This window comes from Prionailurus viverrinus, chromosome B1, assembly GCF_022837055.1.
Source record: "Prionailurus viverrinus isolate Anna chromosome B1, UM_Priviv_1.0, whole genome shotgun sequence".
Classification (NCBI taxonomy): domain Eukaryota; kingdom Metazoa; phylum Chordata; class Mammalia; order Carnivora; family Felidae; genus Prionailurus; species Prionailurus viverrinus.
The window spans coordinates 29,299,098-29,309,801 of NC_062564.1; positions in this window are offsets into that span (position 1 = coordinate 29,299,098).

A 10,704-nucleotide genomic window follows, 5' to 3' on the forward strand; every position below is an offset into this window, starting at 1 on the left:
TTAAAAGATAAGAACATAAAACTAATTATAAATCTATGTTAATATATGCATAATATATAAATGTATAATCTGTGGCAATAATAACAAAGTGGTGGGGGGACAAAGAAGTAAAGGAATAGTGTTTTTGTATGCAACTGAAGTTTAGTTGTTGTCACCTTAAAATAGATTGTTATGGACTTAGGATATTATATGTAATTCTGTGGTAACCACAAAGAAAATATCTGTAGAATATATACAAAAGGGAATTACAAGGTAATCAAAATGTAGGCTCCTGGATGATTCAGTCTTTTGAATGTATGACTTTTGATTTGGGCTTGGTCATGATGTCATGGTCATGGGATCAAGCCCATGTAGGGCTCTGTGCTGACAGTGTGGAGCCTGCTTGGGATTCATTCTCTCTCTCTTTCTCTCCCTCCCCCCCCCTTCCCCCTTCCTCTCTTTCTCCCTCTGCCACTCCCCTGCTCATACTCTCTGTCTCTCTCTCAAAAAATTTTTTTAAAAAGAAGGTAATCAAAATATGTCGTTACAAATATCAACCAAACACAAAAGAATGTAGTAAGGGAGGAAATGAGAGACAGAAAGGCTTCAAGACATACAGAAAAGAACTAACAAAATGGCAATAGTAAGTACTTCCCTCTCAGTAATTATTTTAAATGTAAATGGATTAGTCTCTCCAGTCATAAGACACAGATTTATAGATTGACAGAATGGATTTTAAAAAAGGATCTAACTATCTGCTATGAGAGACTTACTTTAGATGTAAGGACATACATAGGTAGAAAGTGAAAGGATGAAAAAAAGATATTCCAGGCAAATAGTAACCAAAAGACAATGGGGGTGGCTATATTAACGTCAGAAAACATGGACTTTAAATAAAATCCTTACAAGAGACAAAGAAGAACAGTATTTAAAGATGACAAAGGTCAATTCACAAAGAAAATATAGAAATTATAAACATGTATGCACCAGCATGAGAGTTCCTAAATAAATGCAACAAAAATGGAATTGAAGGGGGAGACTGACAGCTTATAATTATAGTAGCAGACTTCAATGCCCCATTTTCAATAATAGATAGAACCAGAGAGAAAAATCAATAAGGAAAAAGAGTCATTTGAATGACAGTATAGATCAAGCGTGCCTAACAGATATATACAGGTCACCCAATGCAATAACAGCAGAATATACTTTTTTCTCAAATGCACAAAGAACATTTTCCAAGATAGAATTTATGTTAGGCCACAAAACAAGTCTTAATAGATTTTAAAAGATTAAAATCATTCAAAGTATCTTTGCTGGGGCACCTGGGTGGCGCAGTCGGTTAGGCGTCCGACTTCAGCCAGGTCACGATCTCGCGGTCCGTGAGTTCGAGCCCCGCGTCGGGCTCTGGGCTGATGGCTCGGAGCCTGGAGCCTGTTTCCGATTCTGTGTCTCCCTCTCTCTCTGCCCCTCCCCCGTTCATGCTCTGTCTCTCTCTGTCCCAAAAATAAATAAATGTTGAAAAAAAAAAAAAAAGTATCTTTGCTGATCACAAAGAAATGAAAATAGAAATAAACAACAGAAAGAAAACGGAAAAGTTTGTAAATATGTGGAAATTAAACAATATACTGTTAACACCAATAGTCAAAGAAGAAATTATAGGAGATATTAGAAAATATATTGAGAATAACTATAAATGAAAATATAACACAGGAAGAGTTATGGGTTGCAACAAAAATGCAAGAGGTGTTAAGGAGGTTTATACTGTAAACATTTAAATTTTAAAAAGTTCTCAAATTAGTAACCTAAATTTACACCTTAAGAAAACAAAAAAAAAAAAGAACTAAATATAAGCTGGCATAAGGAAGAAAATAATAAAGATTGGAGCAGAGGTAAATAGAGGAAAACAACAGAGAAAAATCACTGAAACCAAGAGTTGTTTCTTCCAAAGGATCAACAAAATTGACAAAACTTTAGATAGATTTACTAAAAATAAAATATAAAGGCTCAGAAAACTAAAATCAGAAATGAAAGAGGAAAAATTACAACCAATTTTACAGAAAAAAAGTACTGTGAGCAATTATTCATCAACAAATCGGATAACCTAGATGAATAAATTTCTAGAAACGTACATCCAACCAAGATTGAATCATGGACAAATAGAAAACCTTAACAGATCTATAACTAGTAAGGAAATTGAATTAGTAATCAAAAGCACTCAAACAAAGAAAAGTCCAGAACCATATGGCTTCACTGGTGAATTCTACCAAACATTTAAAGAAGAACTAATACCAATCTTTCTCAAAATCTGCCAACAAACTAAAGAGGAGGGACAATTTCAGACTCATTTGATGAGGACAACATTACCCTGATTATCCAAACCAGACGAAGACAACAAAAGGAAACTACAGACCAATATCCCTGATGAATATTGATGCAAAAATCCTTAACAAAATATAAGCAAACAGAATTGAACAGCAAATTAAAAGGATTATGCACCATGATGTAGTGGGATTTATTCTTGGATTACAATTACAAGTGAAACATATGTTTACCATACAAAAATGGATCATTGTAATACACTACATTAACAGAATGAAAAAAAGACCCACATCACAATTGGTGGAGAAAAATAGTTTGACAAAATTCAATACACTTTTCAAAATGAAAACACTTAAAAAAACCTAGTAATAGAAGGAAACTAAGTCAACATAATGAAAGCTGTATTTGAAAGCTCCACAACTGACATCATACTCATTGGTGAAAGACTGAAATCTTTTCCTATAAGATGAGGAAAAAGACAAGGATGTCCTCTGGAACCATTCCTATTCAACATGGTAATAGAAGTCCTAGACAATTCAGCAAAGTTACAGGGTACAAAACTTACACACAAAGTGTATAAATTGGATTTTTCTATATACTTAAACAAGGAGCAATTTGTAAAAGAAATTAAGAAAAAATTACATTTAAAATAGCATCAAGAAAAATAAAAAATCTAATTATCCAAGGAGGTGACAGACTTGATACCAAAAACTACAAAATATTGCTGAAAACACTTAGAAACAAACAAACGAAAAGACATCAATATTCATGGACCAAAAGATTTAATACTATTAAGATGTTGATACTAACCAAAGTAATCTACAGACTTAACACAATGCATATCAAAACCTTGAAGGTGTTTTTACAAAAACAGAAAAACTCATCATAAAGTTCATATAGAATCTTAGTGGACCCTGAATGCCCAAAATGATCTTGAAAAACAACAAAATATTAGGTCTCACATTTCTTGATTTCAAAATGTATTACAAAGCCACAGTAACCAAAATAATGTGGAACTGGCATAAAGATATATAAACCAATGGAATAGAATACAAAGCCCAGAGATAACCTCTCACATATATGGAAATGAAATGATTTTGACAAGAGTGTCAAGACCATTAAATGAGGAAAGGCTATTCTGTTAAAAAGTGTTGGGAGAAATTGGATATACACATGGAAATAACGAAGTTTAACTCTCATCTTACACCATATACAAAAACTAATTCAAAATGGATCAAAAACCTAAATGTAAAAGCTAAAACTACAAAAGTCTTAGGAAAAAAACAAAAACAAAAAGGAGAAGCTTCATGCACATTGGATTTGGAAAAGATATCTTGGATACAACACCAAAAGGATAGTCAACAAAAGAAAAAAAATAGATAAATTGTAGTACATTAAAGTTAAAAATTTCAGGGGCGCCTGGGTGGTGCAGTCGGTTAAGCGTCCGACTTCAGCTCAGGTCATGATCTCGCAGTCCGTGAGTTCGAGCCCCGCGTCAGGCTCTGGGCTGATGGCTCAGAGCCTGGAGCCTGTTTCCGATTCTGTGTCTCCCTCTCTCTCTGCCCCTCCCCCGTTCATGCTCTGTCTCTCTCTGTCCCAAAAAAAATAAATAAACGTTGAAAAAAAATTAAAAAAAAAAAAAGTTAAAAATTTCTGTGCACCGAAGGAAAAAAAATCAATAGAGTGAAAAGGCAACCCATAGAATGGGAGAAAATATTTTCAAATCATGCACTTGATAAGGAGTTAATATCTAGAATATATAACCGCCCCTGGAACTCAACAAGAAAAAAAACAAACTGATTAAAAAATGGCCAAAGGACTTGAAGACATTTCTCCAAAGAAGATACACAAGTGGCCAGTAAGCACACAAAAGGATGCTCAAGGTGACTAACCATTATGAAAATGCAAATAAGACCACACAATGAGATACCATCTTGTATACATTAAGATGGCTACCATAGAAAACTAGAAAATAACAAGTGTGGTGGGAATGTGGAGAAATCGGCCCACTTGTACACTTTGGTGGGAGTGTAAAATAGTGCAGCCACTATGGAAATTAAAAATATGATTACTGCATGATCCAGAAATTTACTTGTGGGTGTACTATATCCAAAAGAATTGATAGTAGGGTCTCAGAGAGATATTTGCATCCCCAACATTCTTCATAGTAGCCAAAAGGTGGAAGCAATGCAAGTGTCAAGTGACAGATGAATGGATAAAAAAATGTGGTATGTACATACAATGAAATGTTATTCAGCTTTAGAAATGAAGGAGATTCTGGGGTGCCTGGTTGGCTCAGTCGGTTAAGCATCTGGCCTCGGCTCAGGTCATGATCTTACGGTTTGTGGATTGGAGCCCTGCGTCGGGCTCTGTGCTGACAGCTCGGAGTCTGGAGCCTGCTTCGGATTCTGTGTCTCCTTCTGTCTCTGTCCCTCCCCTGCTCACATTCTGTCTGTCTGTCTCTCTCTCAAAAAATAAACATTAAAAAAATTTTAAAAAGAAACAAAGGAGATTCTGACACATGCTGTACTGCAGATGGAACCTTGAAGACATACTACGTGAAATAAGCCAGTCACAAAAGACAAATACTGTGATTCCACTTCCATGAGTATCTAGAGTAGGTCAAATTCACAGATAAAGGATGCCAGGGACTTAGGGCATGAGAGAAAAAGGAAGCTATTTTTTTAATGGTATTAAATAACAAAAATTCACCAAGTAAATTTAAAGAATTAATTGGCTTTATTAATCAATTCATTGTATGTGGCAGTGGCCCATCTAGTGAGTAGAAGGGAGCTTCAAAGGGCTACAGAAGAGGAAAGGTTTTTAAAGGTAGAGAGCAAGGGGGAAAATGGAAATTATTTGCAAAGAATCCGTTGTTTTAGTAGGGCAAGGCTGCCCTCCTGGAAGAACATAAGGGGTGTATCAGTAAATTTCTTAGAGCTGACCAGGAAATTCCCATGATGAATGGTTAAAGGTTACCATCCTGGGAGGTTGAAACTTCAGTTAGTTTAGGTTTTAAGTCTTCGTTTACTTGGGGCTTTAACTTAAATGATACCACTTTGGGCCCATGTTTTTGTTGTTGTTGTTTGTTTTGTTTTAAAGTTTATTTGAGAGAGAATCCATGTTTGCATGTGAGTGGGAGAGAGAGGAAGGGAGAGGATCCTAAGCAGGCTGTGTGCTGTCACCATGGAGCCCAACGTGGGCCTATCCCATAAACCATGAGATCATGACCTGAGCCAATTATCAAGAGTCTGACGCTTAATGGACTGAGCCACCCATGCACTCCCTTACTCCCCTTGGTTTTCTTTTTAGTGATGGTTACAGAGTTTCAGTTTTGCAAGATGAAAAGAGTCCTGGAAATGGTGGGGACAGCTGCACAACACTGTGAAGGTCCTTGATACCACTGAAATATATACACTTGAAAATGGTTACAATGAGGGGGGCCTGGTTAGTGCAATCAGTGAAGCGTTGAACTCTTATCTCGGCTCAGGTCATGATCTCACTGTTCCTGAGTTCAAACCCCACATCAGGCTCTGTGCTGATGATGTGGAGCCTGCGTGGGATTCTGTCTTTCCTTCTCTTTGACCCTCCCTTGCATGTACACGCGCATGCTCTCTCTCTCTAAATAAATAAACCTAATTTTTTTTAAGAAGTGGTTAAAATGATAGATTTTATGTGTACTTTACCACAATTTTAAAAAATGACTATTAGCTTCCAGTTCACCTACTTTCCTTCCTTCCCCAAAACATATTTGTATTGTAAAAAAAAAAAAAAAGTACCAAAAAGATTTTAAATGCTAAGAACATTAGAGATGTTGGGCCATGTAATTGATGAATATCTTACAAAAAGTAACTTAACTCGCTTAAACTTTTAAAGAGTGACTGAGTGATGACCAACAGATTGGAAGTCTGGGAGCTAATTCTTTTGTCTTTTGTAGGAGAATGTTAATGGATTGTTCCTAAAATTAATAAAATTAGGATGAGTGGTAAGCGGGCCTCATGGTAGTGATGGATTAGGAAACTACATTTTCGTATTGTACCCTTTATTATTTTTTTTTGAAAAAATTTTAATGTTTATTTATTTTTGAAAGAGAGAGAGAGTGTGGCAGGTGGGGTGGGGGGAGGCAGAGAGGGGAGGAGACAGAATCTGAAGCAGGCTCCAGGCTCTGAGCTGTCAGCACAGAGTCCGATGTTGGGCTCGAACTCAGGAACCACGAGATCATGACCTGAGCTGAAGTCAGATGCTCAACCACCTGAGCCATCCAGGTGGCGCCCCATACCCTTTATTTTTTCTTAAAGGATTTTTATTCTATGTGTATCCATTGTTCTAATTATAATAATTTAAAACTTTATTGCATAACATAGCAAAGCGTAGTGAATAATATAACATCTTTGTTCCTAATACCTCGATTTATCAAATATGAATATTTAGCATTTGTGCTTCAGATATTTGTTTAGAAAAAAATATAGATACATTTGAAGCCTCTTCCTATTCCCTTTCCTGTCCCTCCCCAGAGGAGATTGGTATTTGTCTTGTGCGGGTGTGTGTGTGTGTGTGTGTGTGTGTGTGTGTGTGTGTGTGTAGTATGAATGGTAAAACACTAAATAGTATTTTTTAAGGTAAAAAATTGATATAAATGAAATGATACTCTCCATATCACTTGATAATTTCCTTTTTCTGCTTAATGTTATATTTTTGGGAGGAGATGTTATGAGTCCCTGAAGTAAAAATTATGACTTACTGCTACTGGTATTTATTCATAGAGAATGTGTAATTGTGTTAAAATATAAAAATATTAATAATCTCTACTGTGTAACTTGTATAAGTAACATTTGATAACCAAGCACATTTAAAAACTTTGTATCAAAATTATCATTGAAGTCCTGTTTGGAGACAGGACTTAAAAACATGGACAGAAAGGAGGAACCCCCTTTTGTTTTTTAATGATAAAGAACTTTTTTTCTGCTTTAATTGTTTTTGTCTGAATTGTATCCAATGCCAATTTTCATAGTGGTATGAAATGCAAATAGTTGTATAACCCATTTGCCAGTTTGTTTTTGCTGAAGAAGTTATTGAAGTCAAATCGAATCATAAGTTTTTTTTCTGCTCAGAAACAGTTTCTGAACTATGGAGAGAAGATGCTCCCAAGGACCTTAATGATTAGGCCCTGGTGGCTATACAGTGTTGTAGGTGCTGAGCTTTCATTAGAAATAATACTTGTCCCAGAATATTCTGTGTATCATTTCATTTTGCCTCTTGTACAGTCCTAGGAAATAGACATTATTTCCTCATTATTCAAATAAGGTAATTAGAGCACAGAGGCTTGCGAATCGCCCAAGGTCACATGGTAGAATTGGGACTTAATGCCAGATCTTTCTTCCTCATGAGCCTGTGTTCTGTCTCTTCTCTGCCAATGCAGATAAATCTGAAAAAGGGTAAAAGTCTGACTTGGGAAAATAAATTGAGCTCATTTTCTTTTTTTGCTTCTCCATCTGATTTTCATGGAGAGAGTTTGTTGTTGTTTGTGAATAGGCTTCCAGATATTTTTATTGGTCCTGGCTATGTGAGTATTTTCAAGGCTTAAGAAACTGAATGTCTTTTTCAACCAATATTGACAATTTCTATCTGAGATTATCAGCTTTTCCAGAATGTCTCCTTCATCTTCTCCCTATCATACACGCACATGTTCATTTTATTTCTATGGCTATTTCTTACCTTCTTCCCTCTTCCCCAACTCCCTTATGTCCAAATTCAATATAGCTCATGGCATTATTATCAGTGGAGACTTCTTCTGATGTGGTTATTTGTGCTAAATGGGAAAAACAAATGTAAAAAGGTTTTGAAAACTGTGATAAGCTACATATGTCAGAGACCTAGAAATATATATTTCAGTCTGAAGGTTAAGGTCACTTTCACTTATGTGAAGATTACCAGTGATATCAGTGAACAGGAAAACAGATATATTTTCCCCCAGTTTTGTTGATTCCTTGAGAACTTATGCTCAGTATTTTTTTCTTTCTAAATAAAGGGGAAAGAAGGTGAGAAGAGTGTATACATAATGCTTTCATTTGTGTATAAAATAGCAGAAATCCAAGGAACTATTACAACCATGCATTTTTATATTGGCAGGGTTTTTTCCTTCATTTTAAAACTGTTGGTTTTCATTGTGTGTAAATTATACCTCAATAAAGTTGATTTCAGAGTTAAAATAAAACAAAAAAATTTCACCATTATGCCACTCCTTAAGATCCAGGTAATGGAGCATCAAGACTGGCTGGTAACATATTCAAAAAAGAGACAACTAGGCACTATGCCTTCTGCTGAAAGAACACAAAACTACTGAGAGACCCGTCAAAGGCAGGAACCAACATTTGATCAAGCATCTGGATGCCACCTTCAATTTATAGGTAATCCAGCAGCCACAGATATGTTACACTACTCCATGAGGCTTCAGCCAGCAAAATCCATATTGTAAGAGTCTTTCTAGAAAAAACAACCTTTGTCAAATAAATTGTAAGGACAAAGTAGAAGAGATGGGAGGGAAATCTTTAAGTTAAGGTACATATCATATTGAAGGAGGTTATGATTCCTCATCTTCTTTGTATTCATGCCTTTCATCACAAACTTTACAGTGCTCTTCCAGGAAGGGTTACCTGTTCCAGCCTTTGACATTGGACTTAGACACACTTGGTTTCCCCTATTATTGATATCTTACCTTTATTATGAATAATTAACCAATGTTTATGTGTTATTATTAGCTAATGTCCATAATTACACTTCCTTAGTTTTTGCGTAATGTAGTTTTTCTGTTCTAGGATTCCATTCAGGAAACCATGTTACACACAATTGTTATGTGTCCTTTGGATCCTGGTTGTGGCCATGTCTCAGGCTTTCCTCATTTTTTTTTTAAATATATGAAATTTATTGTCAAATTGGTTTCCATACAACACCCAGTGCTCATCCCAAAAATACTTTCCTCTTTTTCGATGAGCTTGATAGATTGGAGGAGTACTGGTCAGGTGTTTTATAGAATGTCCCTACATTGGGTTTACCTGAGGGTTTTCTCATGATTAGATTGGGATTATGGGTTTTAGGAGGAAGATGACCACATATACCAAGGATACATACTATCAACATGATATCACTGTTAATATTGACTTTGGTTGCCCTGCTGAGATGGTGTTGGCCAGGTTTTTCCACTGTTAAATTACTCCCTTCGTTTTTTCATACTATATATACTCTGGAAAGAGTCACCATGGAAAGCCACTACTTGAGGAGTGGGAACTTACGCCTTCTCTGCTTGAGGCAGAATGTCTAAATAAATTATTTGGAATTCCTCTGCATGGAAGATTTGTCTGTTTTTACCCCCATTTATTTATTCAATCATTTGTTTATATCAATATGGACTCACAGATATACTATGGGTTAAGTAATTCAACCTAATTTATTTTTTTTACTCAAATTCTTCCAGATCTAGCCCCTGGAGCTCTTTTGGTTGGCTCCTGTGTCCCTTAACATATCTCACATCATGGTACATGGGTTTTTGTTTGTTTTAGTTCTTCCTTACTGTTTAGCACTATAAGATACTACAGGTTCATGCTGTATATTTTCTGTAACAGCCCAAGGCCCAGGCACTTTTCTCCTAGAAGCTCTGGTTGCTTCCACTGGAGAATGATATTAGAAACCAAGATCTGGGTACTAGGTATGGCCATTGCTACTGGGATAATCTTTGCTTCTAGGCCTTCTCAGCTGGCAAAGCAAAGAGATATACGTGTGTACTGTTTATACAGACATATCTACAAATATATCTGTATGTAGCTATCTGTGTCTAAATTAAGCTAAAACAAATTGATGCTGATGTCTCCAATTCTAATACATGATTACATGGATTTCCATTATTACATTATTACAAAAGTTAGATTCTTTTGTCATACTATGTACTCCATATTAGGTTCCCCTGAATTTCTAAATAATTTATTAAAATTTGCATATAATTAAAGTACACTCTTTGTTCTATAAAATCCTGTGGGTTTCAACAAGTGCATACCTTTACAGTATCATAGATTAGTATCACTGCCCTAAAAATTATCTGTACACCTATTTAATCTTCTCTCACCCCTGAACTCCTATCAATGGCTGATATGTTTACTATGTACACAGTTTTTATTTTTCCAGAGGGTCATAAAGATGGGATCATGCACAGATAACCTTTTCAGACTGTTTTCTTATACTTAGCACCATGCATTTAAGGCTCCTCTTTGCTTTTGTGTGGCTTTATAGCTCTTTTTTTAATCCCTGAACAGTATTCTATATGGAATACTATGATACATGGTTAGTTAGCCATTTACCCATTGAAGGATATCTTGGTTGCTTCCAGTTTGGGCGATTATGAATAAAGCTTCTATA